Below are 16,631 nucleotides of genomic sequence, written 5' to 3'. Positions count from 1 at the left end.
TGGGACTCATAGAACACATCAAAAACACTAATCAATGTGGATGCCACCGGAGTTCTCCGCCTACACCGTGAGGAATTTGAGTGCCTCCTAGTCTCTTAGTCTTTATCGTGCATCTGCAGAATGATCCAAGGATCACTAGGCCCTACACTGAGACATACTCTCCAGGCTTTACCGTGCATTCCATTCCAGAATCATTGGGCCCAACAGAGAGAAAATCAACCTCTTGGCTTTACTATATATCCTTCCATTCACTGGAAAGGATTCCTAAGCCCACCAAGGCACACAATTTGGCTTTACCACAACCCACAGTCTAGTTTAGGGGTAACTAGGCCAGTGGCTTCATGCATCCTCAGTCCGGTTTAGGGACCACTACACCATGTGTTTGTCAATTCTGAGATCCACCCCACTCATCTTTGAATCCAATCCAGCCATCCCATATAAACCGAATGAGAGAACCCATCTCATCAAAGCTATCAGTAAATGTCAAGGCTAGGCTAAGAATATTGTCACACCTAGCAAAACCCATGCCATGGTAGAAAATAAACACATGCAATCCCATGCGTGCCAAAAATTGCAAGGAAAATACACATGCAAGTCGATACTTGCGATGAAGCCTGTTGTAGCTACTTGATCCTACCTTTACCTGCTTGATCTTTGCTTCCTCTTGCCTTCTTTTCCTTTCTTTCTCCAATGCCAAAGTGCTCCAAGAAAACTCTAAGTGTCCAAGAGTATGAGAGAGAGAGAGAATAATGAAAGAGCTTCAAAGCTAAATTGACAAAAGGTTACCAACTGATCCTCAGAAGCCTTTTTATGAATGATGCCTCTATTTTGTTCATTTTCCATTCGTTTCCTTCATTTTCCTCCTCACATGCAACCTGTGACCTTTCACCTCCTTTTTCTCCTAATTTCCTTTAATTTCATAAATAATTGTGCCAAAAATGTCATTTTTCCTTTTAATGCCTTAGCCATTGCCTTTACCAATTTCCTTAGCCATAAACAACCAAATGAACAACACCTCGGATGTCTTTCCCAACATTCATCTTGGAATAAGTGTTCCATTCATCCGTGGTTATTGTTTTTAACTTTTATTACATGGAATTTTCACTAGGGATGTTATAGAACCCTCCCCCTTAGGGGACACCGTCCTCTGTGTTCAATCACTCATATACCTCAGCAACCTACTGAAAGAAGACATACTGCTTATGGAGATTTATAGCACATCTTGATGCAGTATTTACAATGAAAGATCTACTCAAGAGAAGAACATCATGACAACATGAAAACATACCTCATAGTGGAGCTTTAGATCACAGCTCATTACGGTATTTACAACGATCATCCTTATGAGTGCCAATCCACATGACATCATAACATCATGATAACATAACCATAATTTCATGACACCATACCACATAGTGGAGCTTTATAACACAGCTCGTTATGGTATTTGCATCCATACACATGGGTACATATAGCAACATCACCATAAATATAGATACCAAAACATATGCCAAATCATATACCAAAACATATATCAAACATATACTAGTCATCATATTTAAGCACATATCAAAACATCATATAGCATAAACAAAACCATCATAAAGAATATATTGAACCACCATAAAGCATATACCAAACCACCATAATAAAATACCAAACCACCACAAGAAAATACTAACCATCATAAGAAAATACCACACCACCATAAGCAAATACCAAACCACCATGTTAAGCTGCTTTGCCTCAACCAGCAACCAAGGAAGGATACATGGCCCGCATCTGATTCACCATCTCCCATGTAGCTTCATCGGGCCCAAAGTGCTTCCATTGCACTTCAACTTGCTCGATTGCTCAGTTTCGAAGCATGAGCACCTTTTTTTGCAATATACACTGAGGCTCCGGCAAGAATTATCCATTTGGTTCCACCTGCAATACAGACCATTCAATCACATGATCAACATCCTTAACATACTTCCTAAACAAAGATACATGGAAAACATAATGGACTTTCACTTTTAGAGGTAGTGCAAGTCGACAAGCTACTGGCCCAATCCTCTCAATGATACTGAAGGGTCCACAAAACTGTGGTGCCATCTTGGCACACGATCCAATTCACAAGGAGCTATTCTTTAGTTTGATGCAAGACTACACCTGCTCCCCAACCTGGAACTCCTTGAATAACCTGTTCCCGGTTTCATAACTTTTTTGCCTATCCTATGTTGCCTTGAGATTCTTCTTGATCACGTGCATCTCATGTTCAATGTCTGCCAACATATCTGGTCCAACCAATACTCTGCTAACCAGATCACTCCAACTAATGGGAGTGTTTCAACTCCACCCATACGATGCCTCAAAAGGACTCATCCTTAATGATTCATGATAACCTTTGTTGTATGCGAACTCTACCAAAGGGAAATACTCTTCCCATTTCCATTGTTGATGCATCACATACATTCTCAACATGTCCTCCAATATCCTGTTGACCCTCTCTATATGTCCATCTATCTACGGATGATAAGTTGTGCTGAAGGCTAGCTCTATGCCCAAACCTGCAAATGAATCCTTCCAAAACTTGGAAGTGAACTTTACATCCATGTCTGACACAATCTTCTTCAGAACACCCTGTATTCTAACCACATCTCTAATGAACACCTGTGCCACATCACTACCTGAGAATGTAGACTTCACTGGAATGAAGTGTGAAACCTTTGTTAACTTGTCCACAATGACCATGATGGAATCATGCTACTTCACTATCTTCGACAACCCTGTGATGAACTCCATGGAAATAACCTCCCATTTCCACTTTGGAATCGCGATCGGTTGTAGAAATACACCTAGATGTTTACACTCTGCCTTCACTCGCTAACAATCCAAGCATCTAGCCACGAACTCTGCTACATCCCTCTTCATATTCAGCTAGTAGTAATATCTCTTCATTGTTGTCAATGTATTCCGATAACCTAGGTGGCATGAATATGGTTTCGCATGAAATTCCCTTAAGATCACCTTCTTGAGTTCACTGCTATTTGGTACATATATCCTGTCTCGGAACGTGACCAATCCATCTATTGTAAGAAGATAGTTCATGCCCTGTGCACCTGCACCTATGCCTGTACTTGTATTGCCACCTATACCTATAGCACTACATGTACCTGTACCTGCACATGTACTTTTACCTGTACCATGACCTGTATTATCACCCTACTGCAACCTATGCACAATCTCCACATACTTGACATCCTATTGTCCTGCCTGCAAGATCCTATCTTGTAAGTCCGTCCCATAGGAGCTAACAGCTACCAAGTGATGTACCTGTACCCGTCTACTAAGAGCATCAACTACCTTGTTCTCTTTACCTTTGATGTGCCTGATATCGAAATCAAAATCGTTGATCGTGGCCAACCATCTAACCTGCCTAGTGTTCAAATTTAGCTGGTCAAATAAATACCTCAACCCAATGTGATCACTCATAAGTACAAACCACCTGTCATGAATAAAGTGCCTCCACATCTTCAGTGCATGTATAATCATTTTTAACTCAAGATCATATGTCGGGTAGTTCTGCTCGTGCTCATTTAGTTTTCGGGACTCATAACATACCACCTATCCATCCTATATAAGGACTCCACCAAGACTTCTCTTGCAAGCATCTGTGCATACCACAAACTCTTTGTACGGATCTAAAATCTGTGGTACTGGTGCATGCGTCAACAAGTTCTTAACATGCTCAAAGCTAATTTCACACTCCTTTGTCCATTTGAACTTCTTACCTTTGTTTTTCAATGATGTAATTGGATAAGAAATCTGTGAAGTCCCTAATTAACCTCCTATAATACCTTGCCAGACCCATGAAAGATATCACCTCATCAACATTCTTAGGATCTACCCACTCCATGATGGCCCTTATCTTCTATGGATATACTACAATGCCCTCCTTGGAGACCACATGCCCAAAGTAGTGTACCTCACTCTGAAAGAAACTGAACTTTCTAAGCTTAGCATGCAACTAATGCTCTCTTAACGACCTCAATATTGTTGCTAAGTGCTCGATGTGTTGTTCCTCATTTTTAGAATATACTAGTATATCATCAATTAACACAATAACAAACTTATCCAAATATGGACGCAACCCACTATTCATCAAACACATGAATGTAGTTGGAGCATTAGTTAAGCCAAATGGAATAACAACAAACTCATAATGCCCATACCTGGTCTTGAACATAGTCTTGTAAATGTCCTCCTTTTTGATGCGTACCTGATGGTATCTAGATCTCAAGTCAATCTTCGAGAACATTGTTTATCCCTTCAATTGATTGAACAAGTCATCAATCCTCAGCAAAGGATATATGTGCTTGATAGTCACTTTGTTCAATTGCCTTTAATAAATGCATAATCTGAGAGTACCATGTTTCTTCCTCACAAACAAGACCGGTGTGCCCCAAGGTGATACACTTGGCCTAATGTATCCCTTGTCCAACATTTCCTTTAGCTACAACTTTAACTCAACCAACTCAGGTGTCCTCATCATGTAAGGTGCTTTCGATGTTGGAGTTGCCCCTAACACTAGCTCAATAGAAAAGTCTACCTCCCTATGAGGTGGAAACTTTGTGATGTCCTCAGTGAATACATCCTGAAACTGCTGCAACATTGGATATCTATTCAACACATTTGCATCCTCAACCTCCTTACCCTTATCACTAGAAATTTGTACTACAAATAGCTTGCACACTTTCCTATGGCTACACTTTTCTTGCATAGTTGTCACAATCCTAACTGATGTGGCTTTCTTCTTACCTTGCAAGACTCTTGATTCTCCATTGTCATCAACACACTCAATAGCTTTGTCATAGCAGTCAACCTTGGTTCTATTTATATACAACCAATCCATTCCCAACAACAAATTGTATGATCCCAACGGTAACACATTCAAATGTGTTGTTTCATGCATACCATTTAATGCTTAGATTATCTTCCGGATCCATCGCATAAGGATTCTTTTTCATCGACGTTTCGAACCAGCAACGGTGGTTCATCTTCAGGATGTGAAAATATTGAAACGTCGATAAAAAAGAATCCTTATGCGATGGATCCGGAAGATAATCTAAGCAATAATGAAACTCGCAGAAACCTCAAAGACAACATACCATTTAAATCAAATGTGCAAGCTCTTACCCAATGATGAACTCACTTCTTTGTACCTGTAGCCAACTACACTAAACAAGAATCTACATGAAATTCCTTATTCAAACCACACTTATCCACCAAGTCAGGACTAACATAGCTATAATTAGATCCAAGGTCAATCAAAATAGAAATAACTTGATCACAGAGCTTACCGTCCATCTCAATGATAAATGCCTGGTGTTTTGCTTGCTCGTTGTCCACTACTGCATAGATATGTGGAATACTCTGGCCAACATCCCCAAGAGTTTGTGCCTCCTATGCACTGTATATCTTAAGCCTTCCACCCTAATGTTGTGGACAATCTCTCCTAAGGTGTTCCTCACCACATGTCCAACACTCCAACCGACCAGTGTCCTCACCTCTATGTTGTTGCTGCTGTTGTGACCCATGTCCCTATCTAGTTGCATTAAATCTCTTTTGCAGAGCCACATTTTCTTTCCCATCTGGGTGTTGGGGCCTTGTCCTCTTAGGCTGCCATTTACCTTTACCTTTGTCCTTTCCTTTCCATCCTTGCTAAGATTCATTCTTACACTTTGATTTTTCATAGCATTGCTTGAGTTTCCCAATAACTTCCTTAAGTGACTGAGGCTCATCATACTCAATTTGATCCTAAATATTAATGGCAAACCACTGAAAAAACTCTGAACTTTAGCCTTCCCCTCAATAAGATACAGTACATACCTCGATAGCTCTAGAAACTTGGTCATGTACTCTTCATCTATCATTGATCCCATATTTAACTAATAGAATTCTTTAGCCTTACTATCGTAGTACCTTTCTAGCAATTACGTCTTCCTGAAAAGCCTCCTGAATTCCCCCAACTCAAGTCATTTGTCCTTATGTCTCTAACCCGCTTAACATCTTCCCACCAAATGTCTACTTTACCTTTCAAGCTGAAGATAAATATTCTAGCTTTCATGTTATCCTTGTACTCATGAAACTCAAATAGTTTGTTCATTCCAAGTATCCAAGCTTCTTCATCTTCCGATGTCTTTACATCTCCATCAAAAGTAGGTGGCTTTTCTTTCTTGAATTTATTCGGTAAGCATCCCCTATCATTCCTCCTATAAGGATGATAGAGATGACAATCATGATGTCTATCAGGACCATAACTAGAATAACACTTGTACTCATCGCCCCTCCTTTCTGAAGTGTCCAACCTGTCATCCCTCACTGTATCATATCTATCTAAACTGTGTCTACCAAGAGATCTACTATCATATACCCCATTAGTTTTATCCTCATGTCCATGGCTGATCTGAAGCGGCCCTTTTCGCTACAAGTCTAATAACCTCTGAAGAAGTATAGCATTCACCTATTCTTGCTTCTCTTATGCATCTATGATCCGGTCATTATCCGCCTTACAACTCCTTATCTCTTCCTTCAAACTTCTTAATGTAACTTCAAAATCTAAAGAGTTCCCAACACCATACTGCTCTTTGGATTCATAGGGAGAGTCCTTGTAGTCAACTATCTTGCTAGCCATTTTATCTTTCTTCCTAGAATGCATAATATGTCAGATAAACCAAATCACAATAAACCAATGTACCTTAGTATATCTCGGTGAGGATACCTTGTCTAAAAGATCACCAAATCAGTGTGACACATGTATAACATAATCATAACAACTTATTGGCATACGCAAGTAAATGTATCAACTCATAAACATCACTCTAACTAGGGTCCAATCATCAATGCAAGGCCATATCAACAATGCATGCTATGACCTCATGCATGAAAACAACCATTACTCCATTATATGGATTGCTACATGCAACCGAAAATATGCATAAGCAATGTCTAGCCAACTACAAATATGCATAAACGCATGTAGTTGAACATAATCGATCAGTTCCCTCAATCAACCTACAAGACTGATGCATGTAATCAAAATATTTAAAATGTAACCTAAAATAAAAGGATGTAAGTAGGTGACATAAAATCAACATGGATGCAACAAATAACCATATACAGTCAGTCACATGCTCATGTCAAATACGTTCTGAAATATCAACATCAAATTCTCCATGATAACCATACTACAACCCTAATATATCATCAAGCAAATGCAACAAGTATATAAGTGTAAGAGACACACATGCAACTAACATGCATGCATGACCAACACATTCAACCCATCCAGCCCGAGAGTTGAACCATGCACTGATACCACTCTGTAACACCCCCCTCCCACATCCACCCAAGTAACCATGCCAACTGGGGTAAACATGAGACAAGAGACTACCATGATCAGATTCGACCTCCTAGGTAACCTTATGGAAGTGGAATCAACGGAACATCACACACAGCCATCCAACATCATCAACAGAACCCTCATGAGACAAGTCAGCCACTCAAACAACCTATCCCTAGGTCCCACTATTGTTCTGGACCTTTGAGGCCATATTCGCTCTCATGATATGGGTAAGGGAGCGACCAGAGACCTAAAGTCGCTCTCATAGACCTGCATGCCAATGACTGTAGACCAAACTTGCCAGTTTTGTGCCAGTGACCCCAAGATTTAGCCAATTTTTTAGGCCCAGATCCCAGGCATCTACCCAGAATGGAATGAAAGCTTGAAATCAATAAAAGTGCAGGTAAATAATGATGCAAAATCAATAAGCTTAACAAGACCTTTGGTTGTATACGACCAAAGTCCCACATTGACTAGAAGTGGGGAGGATCATGGGTATATAAGGATGGAAAAATATCTCCATTGGTATGAGGCCTTTTGGGGTAAAGCCCAAAAACAAATCCATGAGGGCTTAGGCCCAAAGTGGACAATATCATACCATTGTGGAGATATGTGGTGTCCAGAGTCCTAACAAGTGGTATCAGAGCCATGCCCCGAAGTTAGCCAAGTGGATGAATCCTCGGAATGCCGAACGAAGGTGGTGGGTCCCGGTAATATCACGATAGGATCCGTGGATGAGCTCGGTTAGACAGGCAGTGTGCTCTGGATTCTTCATGGACGTGTCCTGGTCCCAACACGGTGAAGAGGAGTTGACCTGGGATAGAGCAAGCTCTCGAGGCAGGTGGTGCTTCCATGTAAGGCGTGTGCTTCCAACGCATTGGAGCGGAGAATCCTGGTTGGTAGAGAGTGGACGGATGGATAATCATTTGAGGGGAGGCTCGATGGTCCTTTGTTCGAGGGGAGGATTGTTGGTATACAACCAAAGTCCCACATTGGCTAGAAGTGGGGAGGATCATGGGTATATAAGGATGGACAAATATCTCCATTGGTATGAGGCCTTTTGGGGTAAAGCCCAAAAACAAATCCATGAGGGCCTAGGCCCAAAGTGGACAATATCATACCGTTGTGGAGATATGTGGTGTCCAGAGTCCTAACAACCTTAACCATACCCCTACTAGCCATGACAAGCATTTCATCAAACATATCATCAACATGTAACCTACAGAAGTAAACAACAGAATGAAGTGTAGGGATCTCATACTTATATGAGAATCGTTATAAACCATCGATGCCTCATGTCGTTTGCTGCATGTTCATCTATTAGGTCATAGACACATAATCCATTCATATACAAGTAAAAACATGTTGAGAGCCATACATAGTTGTTGTCATAAAATGTGCATATAACCAACATAATAGGAACAGAAACTTCAATAAACATATTAGCCATCAAAATCCATATATACACCAGTACATTTACACATGAAAATCAAGGAAATTAATTTCTCATTAATGAATACAATGCACCAACCGGAGATGGGACTACCACGTTCCACCCGACCATATATTGGCTTAGCCATGTCTCTCTTCATCCAATCCCCCTTGTGCCATATTCCAAGCATGAATGTGGAACTCATAGAACACATCAAAAACATCAATCGATGTGGATGCCACCGGAGTTCTCCACCTCCACCGTGAGGAATTTGAGTGCCTCCTAGTCTCTCAGGCTTTACCACGCATCCGCAGTCTGATCCAGGGATCACTAGGCCCTACACCGAGACATACTCTTCAGGTTTTACTATGCATTCCATCCTGGAATCACTAGGCCCAACAAAGAGAAAATCCACCTCTTAGTTTTATCATATATCTTTCCATTCACCAGCAAGGATTCCTAGGCCCACCAAGGCACACAATCTGGCTTTACCACAACCCATAGTCTAGTTTAGGGGTTACTAGGCCAGTGGCTTTGTACATCCTTAGACTGGTTCAGGGACCACTACACCATGTGTTTGTCAATTTAGAGATCCACCCCACTCAGCTTCGAATCCAATCCATCCATCCCACATAAACCGAATGAGAGAACTTGTCTCATCAAATCTATCAAGAAATGGCAAGGCTAAGCTGAAAACATTGTCACACCTGGAAAAACCCATGCCATGGTAGAAAAGAAAAACATTCAATCCCATGCATGCCAGAAGTAGCAAGGAAAATACACATGCAAGTTGATACCTATAATGAAGCATGTTATTATTGCTTGATCATACCTTTCCCTGCTTGATCTTTGCTTCCCCTTGCCTTCTTTTCCTTTCTTGCTCCAATGTCAAAGTGCTCCAAGAAAACTCTAGGTGTCCAAGAGTATGAGAGAGAGAGAGAATAATGAAAGAGCTCCAAAGCTAAACTGACAAAAGGTTACCAACTAACCCTTAGAAGTCTTTTTATTAATGAGGCCTCTATTTTCTTCATTTTCCATTATTTTCCTTCATTTCCCTCCTCACATGCAACCTGTGACCTTTCACCTCCTTTTTCTCCTAATTTCCATCACTTCCATAAATAATTGTTGCAAAAATGCCATTTTGCCTTTTAATGACTTAGCCATTGCCTTTGCTAATTTCCTTAGTCATAAAAAACCAAATGAACACCCCCTAGGATTTCTTGCCAAACATTCACCTTGGAATAAGTGTCCCATTCATCAGTGTTCATTGATTTTTAACTTTTATTACATGGAATTTTCACCAGGGTTGTTACATCAGCATTGCCAAGCGTCGAGAGTCCTCGGCGAAGGTGCACATATACACATATACAAGAATCTCAGGATTGAGAACACAAAGGGAAAAGTGTTGAGGGCAGCCTAGCCAACTATATATAGCCACGCACTCACACACACACACATGGAGCAATGTCAAGTTGACAGGCCACTTTACATGTCGAGACGGAAATGTGGGACTGGCAGGAGACGAAAACATTTCTCGTCTTGGGGCCTTAGGGATTTTGAATGTGCACACCATTGTGAAAGGTTAAGACTGGAGAAATTTCAACAGCTAATGCCAAAATATTATAATGCAAAATCATTGTTTTTCACCGAAGGATCGAACCAGTGGGGCCCAAGCCACTATCAAGTGATGGAGGGTCTAAAGCCCCAAAAATGAGTGACATGTGGCACTCCCAGAGGAACCCATCTGGATGAGATGAAGTTAGAATGACTTTAGTGAGGTTTTTATGTTGAGACGAAGAAAATTCTAGTAAATGGTGGAAAAAGGAGGTTTTGCCTTAAGAGTTTAGGAAGATGATATCAGAATGATATCAACGAAGATTTATGTTGAGATGGAGAAAATCCCTTCAAATGATGTAAAGAGGTAGTTATGTCTCGAGAGATATTGGAAGGGTGCCATGGTTGAGTGCTAAGGAAAAAGGCTAAGAGATGGGGCTGAGACAAGAAATTTCATGTCGCTTGACATGAACAAGTCAGTCTTGCTTCAGGAATTTTGTGGTGTGTGCATGTTTACCAAGACAGAGGCTCGAGGTCACGGTGGCAGATGATGTGGGATTAGGAGTGACATGGAATCCAGGAGGGTTGCGACATGGCACATGTCAACGGTCCTTTTATGGGTCCAAGTGGCCTAAAAAATGGGTGACACATGGCACTCCCGAAGGAGGCCACATGGATAAGATGACATCAATGTGACATCATATTGCTGGTCTGGTGGAGGAAACAACAAGAACCATCGAGATTTATGTCCTGAGACAAAGATGTTCCAGTGAGTTAATGTGAATTTTTCCATCTGGATGACATCATCTTGAGCATTTTCCCTGGGGCAACAAAGAAAAGAGGCGAGATCTTTTATGTCTCGAGATGGGAAAGGATTCACAACAGTCGATGGAAATATCAAAATCTCAGGGATTCTAGTCTCGAGGCCTTGGGATCTCGATGTATAGCGTAGGATGATGGTTAAAAATGAGTTGAGAACCAAGCCAAACTTATAAAGTAAAACCCATGCATTGCAATCCTTGGATGGGTCTAGTGGGGGCCACAATGTGGTGAGGTGACATATGCTTCCTAGGCATGCCACGGTGGTACAGAACAATACAACACCTTGATGAGGACCCACTTAGGGGATGATATCGAGGTAAGATGTGATGCCAAGTGGGGGCCACATGGCAGAACCCAATGACATGTTAAGAGGTTATCGAGCATATCTTTAAATGGCCATATATTTTGATCTAAGAGTCAGATTGGGGAAAATTTTATATCGTCAAAAATCTCTCAATGAGACAAATGCAATGGCGATGCTTATTTTGAAGTTCCAAGGAGTTTGAAAAATCATGAAATCTTACTACCCTATTTCCATGACAAGACTATGGAGGTTGGGTTAATGATATTAACACCTCCTTCTACCTTAGTATGGGTTATGGTGTGGATGGGTGTATGTTATAAAGTGGTATCGGATCAAAGGTTCAATACTATACCTTTGGGAATGAAAATTGGAGGTTTAATTTAGATTAATGTCGAGCATAAGGTTTAATGCTTGGACCTCTAGAGATGAAGTGGAGCTCTAGCTTTGAGTGTAGTAGCTGAATGTAAATGTGATTGTGTGCTTCTTACAACATTTGATTATGGATTTCATGTTGATTGCAATGATATTTGAATAAATTATAATAAATGTAATTCCATTGCATGTGTTTTCTATCATGCCTCTTGAAGTTCTAGACAACCTATTGTTGTGACCTAGGATGCTTGTCATTTCTTTAATTGTTGCAGGACTACATGCATGGTTGTCTGTATGGTTGTTTGTTGTGTACCTGCACTACTAGTTAAGTGGTGTGTTCTTACATACTTGGAATAATTGTACATGTAAATGATCATATGATATAAGGGATTTGTGGAATCCTTGTCTTACTTGTATCTGCATATCATTACTTGATTCTATTTATTGTTATGTAGGTGTGTGTGTGCATTGATTTGGATGTGGTAAACCCACAATCTATATTTTATATGTGTCCAAGAGCCTTGGTGGATTAGGGGTAAATTGTTTCAAATTATTGATGGTTGTTATCATGGTTTTCCCTATGGTTTCTTTCAATACCTTCCTTGTTTAAGGTAGGGTGTGTGGTGTGTCAAAAAGGTAGTAAAGAGTATAATGGTTGTTGATTGAATATAAGGCTAGAAAAACCAGGTTCACTCTTTAAATTGGATGGGTTCAAGGGAAAAGGTTTTTTGTTAGACCTTCGGAACAGAGGATTTTGTGACTACATTACCAAGTAATGTGTTTTCTTATGATTGCAAGTGAGTGCTAGTGGTAGCAATGTGTGTGATGGTTGTATATTAATTGATTACATATTATATTACATCCATGTACATGATAATTTTCAAGGATGGCCGACGCGATTGAATTTTCAAGGTAATTTTGACTAAGTTTGGACTTCTCTTGAAAATATTGGTGACACTGCATTTCAACTTGGCAGCATTTAACTCAAAAATAGGACTAGAAACTAGTTTGAATACTTTCAATGAGGTATGGTCAACTAAGAGACAAATGGATTTCCTAACCCGAACATAAAGGTGACAGAGTTTCATGTTCAAGAGAAACATGTTGTCTCTTGTAATACAAAAACAAATGTTCTTTCCCAATTTTCCCCCACCATTATTGGCAAGTACCTCTTTATTTGTGTGCAAGCTTGAGGAGGATAACATATGCTTGTCATTTAAGCTCATCCTTCGTATGAGTCCTTCAGAGTATTTTTAATGAGCCCTAGGAAGGGGTGGTTTGGTCTCATCATGATGGATGAGTCCTACACTATTTATGTTTAATGAGTCCAATGAAGGGGTAACTCGATGTCATTTTCATATTTAAAGAGTTTGAAAAGACACGAAAAAAAAAACTTGTTCAATTCTTTCAACGTAAATTTTTAACGAGCCAGGAGAAAGTAAATCTCGGTGTTTTTCATGTTTAGGGAGTTAGGAGAAAAACATAAGTAAACTCCACAGTGTCCTTTTTCGTAAATTTAGTCTCTCAAGCCCGGAAAAGGGTAAAATAATGTAGGAGAGAACTCTATTGACCATGATTAGTCAACATATACCTTTTTCGTAAATAGTCTAGTTCAGTCTGTAAAAGGGGTAAATTTATATTGAATAGATGACTGTTCATTTACTTTTACGAGTTTGAATATGCAAGTACTCGAAAATATTTTCATGTTTAGGGAGTCTGAAAAGGGCTTAAAGAGAACTCTTAGGTTTCGCTTTTTCGTAAGTTTTTAACAAGTTCGAAAAAGTGATAAAAATATACTCATCACCAAAATGATTCATTTTCATAAATAACTTGTGTTCTACACATTTAAACTCAAAATTATTGTCACTACTCAAAAATATAGTAAAAACATTAAAAAAAATGGATTTCAAAGGCTAATAGGAAAAAAATAATATTTTAATGGGCCTTAAAAACTATAAAAATCCAAAAAGTAAAAAACTTTTACATTTGTGTTTTTTACCATTAGAGAGTGATTAAGTGCATTTTTCACCAAAAACTTCAGAGGTGGATTTTGGGCAAACTAGTGGACCAAATCACGAGATGCTTTCTCCAAGTTAACGATCTCTCTGATGTCTTCATTTTCATTACTTTTATTTTGCTTTTCACTATGTATTTAGTTTTTTTGGGGGGTTTCATTAATTCGAAAATCGCCCTCGGTGTGCGAAGTCTCTCTTCATCAGGCCTGCACACATCAACTTGATTTTTTACATGTAAAATCAATATTTGCATAGTTTATAAGGCTAGAACCGTGCAAATCTGCACTGCTCTTCAAAGGCAGTCGTGCACAGCACCGAGGGTTTTGAACAAACATGAAAAACGCCGAAATTCTTTGCAAAAAAATCATCACAATGTTTTCTAATGATCTTCCATGTTTATTTGTAGGGTCTTGATCTACAAAAATGGAGTGGAGGGAGTGTGAACATGAAGAACAGGATGTGGCAGCTTTGAATCATCCAGAAACATTACAAACTTTGAGAAATTGTGGCATGTACAAATTTTTCACAATCCTAGGCATGAAGGCCCAAGTAGATTTTCTAGAATGGATGGTGAGAAAATGGAGTGTGCAGGAAGAGTGCTTCCTGATTGGGGATCGTAGACTCACGATGGATGTTGATGAAATCTATTTCTTGACTAGGCTCCCACGCCGTGAAGTTGACATTTCTTTGTATGTGAATAGACGAGGTGGTGAAACAACTGCCATTGTAACACTCTCCTCCCACATCTACCCAAGAAACCGGCCAGCCGGGGTAAATATGCGATGAGCGGGGACTATGATATGATTTAACCTCCTAAGTCATGCTAAGGAATTGAAACCAATGGAAACACGCCATACAGATGTTAATCATCAGCTACATGACCCTCAGGAACCAATCCAATACTTTAGACAGTTTGCCTTAGGGTCCCACTGAACTTTTGGACAACTTAAGCCTCAGTCGCTCCCATGTTATAGGCATAAGGGCGACTAGAAACCCAAATTCACTCTCATAGGCTTGCCTGCCAACAACCAAAGACCAAATTTGTCAGCGTTATGCCAGCGACTCCGGGATTTTAGCCTCTTTTTTAGGCCCAGAGCCCAGGTCACAGCCTAGAATTGAACCATCTCTTTAGATCACTAAAATAACATGGAAATGATAGTACTAAATAAAATTCTTGTTCAAGACCTTGACTGGATCCCTGCTAGCCATGACAGGCATTTTGTCAAACACTTAGTAAATATGCAACCTATAGGTGTAAGTAACATATCTGAGCTTAGGGGTCTCACACTTATCTGAGATTCGTCGTGAAGCATTGTTTCCTTATCACTTTAACTGACATTCCATCCATTAGGTCATAGATACATTGTTCATTCGTTTACAAGTAAGAACATGATGAGAGCCATATGTTGGATAGGTAAATCCCCTCTGCGGACAGAGGCGATCCCACTAGCTTAAAACAGAACTAGCCACAATCGATTCACGCTGCCACGCAAGTTCCTAGTTGTACACTAAAAGTGAATTAAGAAGACCAACCTGGAATCCAACGCTATAGTCGAAGCAGAGTTGGTATTCCCGCTCCCTTGCTCCCGCAGGTCACAATCCTTGCGATTCTTGCAAACGGACACCTACACATGCAAAGGAAGAAACAGATACAAGCATAAAATCCACCAAGGCACAACTATATTTCAGTCAGAAAGGAAATAAATCAAACATCACTATAATAGACGATGAGATTGGAACTATAATAGCAATCGTTCATTAATGAATAATAGACAGGAAAAGTTACAACCAAGGTTCTGACGTTGAACCTCTCCTCTAGCTGGGCGAGCAACTATATGTGTCTTGCAATGTACCTCCTCTCCGGCAGCATAACCTCTCTATGCTTCACTATCACTCACGACAAGCATAATCACAACTAGCATTCCTCCAAGAACTCAAAAACTAGCTTGTCTAATGCATGAGGACAGATATTTATAGATGGAGAAGGGAGAAAGATTCGATGAACCAGGACACTCATTGTGGATTGGCATTATCTCTGAAAAGCTACTGTGGATAGATGTCAAGGATAGATGATGACTCTCGACCTCTATCCGTTGGATTTTACCCTCAAAAGACTTCGTGATCTGAAGGGAAAAAGCAGATGGGCGTGCGTTTGTCAAAAATCATTACCAAACTAGGTTGGCGCGGGTGTTGTTCTGTGACAGAGCGCCAATGGTCGCGCCCTCTTTTGAGGATCTCAGTGATTGGCGCGGGTAAGATACTATGGACCTGCGCCAATGGAAAAAGAGTACTTTCCAGGGATAATTTGCAGAAGGTGTCTTAAGGGAACATGAAGTACATACTCAGGGGAACATAATGCAAGTGTTTTTGGGTTATGTCACTGCTCACAGGTCCCGGAATGCGTCCTCCACTGTATGGAAACGGGGCGATAGGGACGGTAACCAATGGTGACAAATTACTATGTAACAGATGCCCCCTAAAGCATGAAGTCCGAGAGGTAGAGAGAGGGGTGAAATGCTTTACAAGAACACATATATAGTTGTCGTCAAGGATCTGCATTAAGAGACATGACTGATAGTTCAATTACATGATGTACGTGGTATGGTCGCAGCCATCCACAAGAGAGTACATAAATAATCTAGATCCATAGTATGGACGCAGCCATCTGGTTAGGATCAATGAATTGACTCAGGTATGGTCGCAGCCATCCAGTGAATGAGTCATGTATCAAGAATCACACCTAGA

General features: G+C 40.2%; 1 pseudogene; it reads right to left on the bottom strand.

The window, feature by feature from the left end:
* LOC149164172 (receptor-like protein kinase THESEUS 1) overlaps positions 1-16,631 on the bottom strand; it is a 90,723-nt pseudogene that overhangs the window by 47,118 nt on the left and 26,974 nt on the right.

Source organism: Pinus tabuliformis, chromosome 5_1 (assembly GCF_031772625.1).
Source record: "Pinus tabuliformis cultivar Carrire ecotype Pingquan chromosome 5_1, CPIR1, whole genome shotgun sequence".
NCBI classification, from domain to species: Eukaryota; Viridiplantae; Streptophyta; class Pinopsida; order Pinales; family Pinaceae; genus Pinus; species Pinus tabuliformis.
The sequence above is the reverse complement of the archived record's forward strand: the minus strand, read 5'-3'. Positions and strand labels throughout refer to the sequence as shown.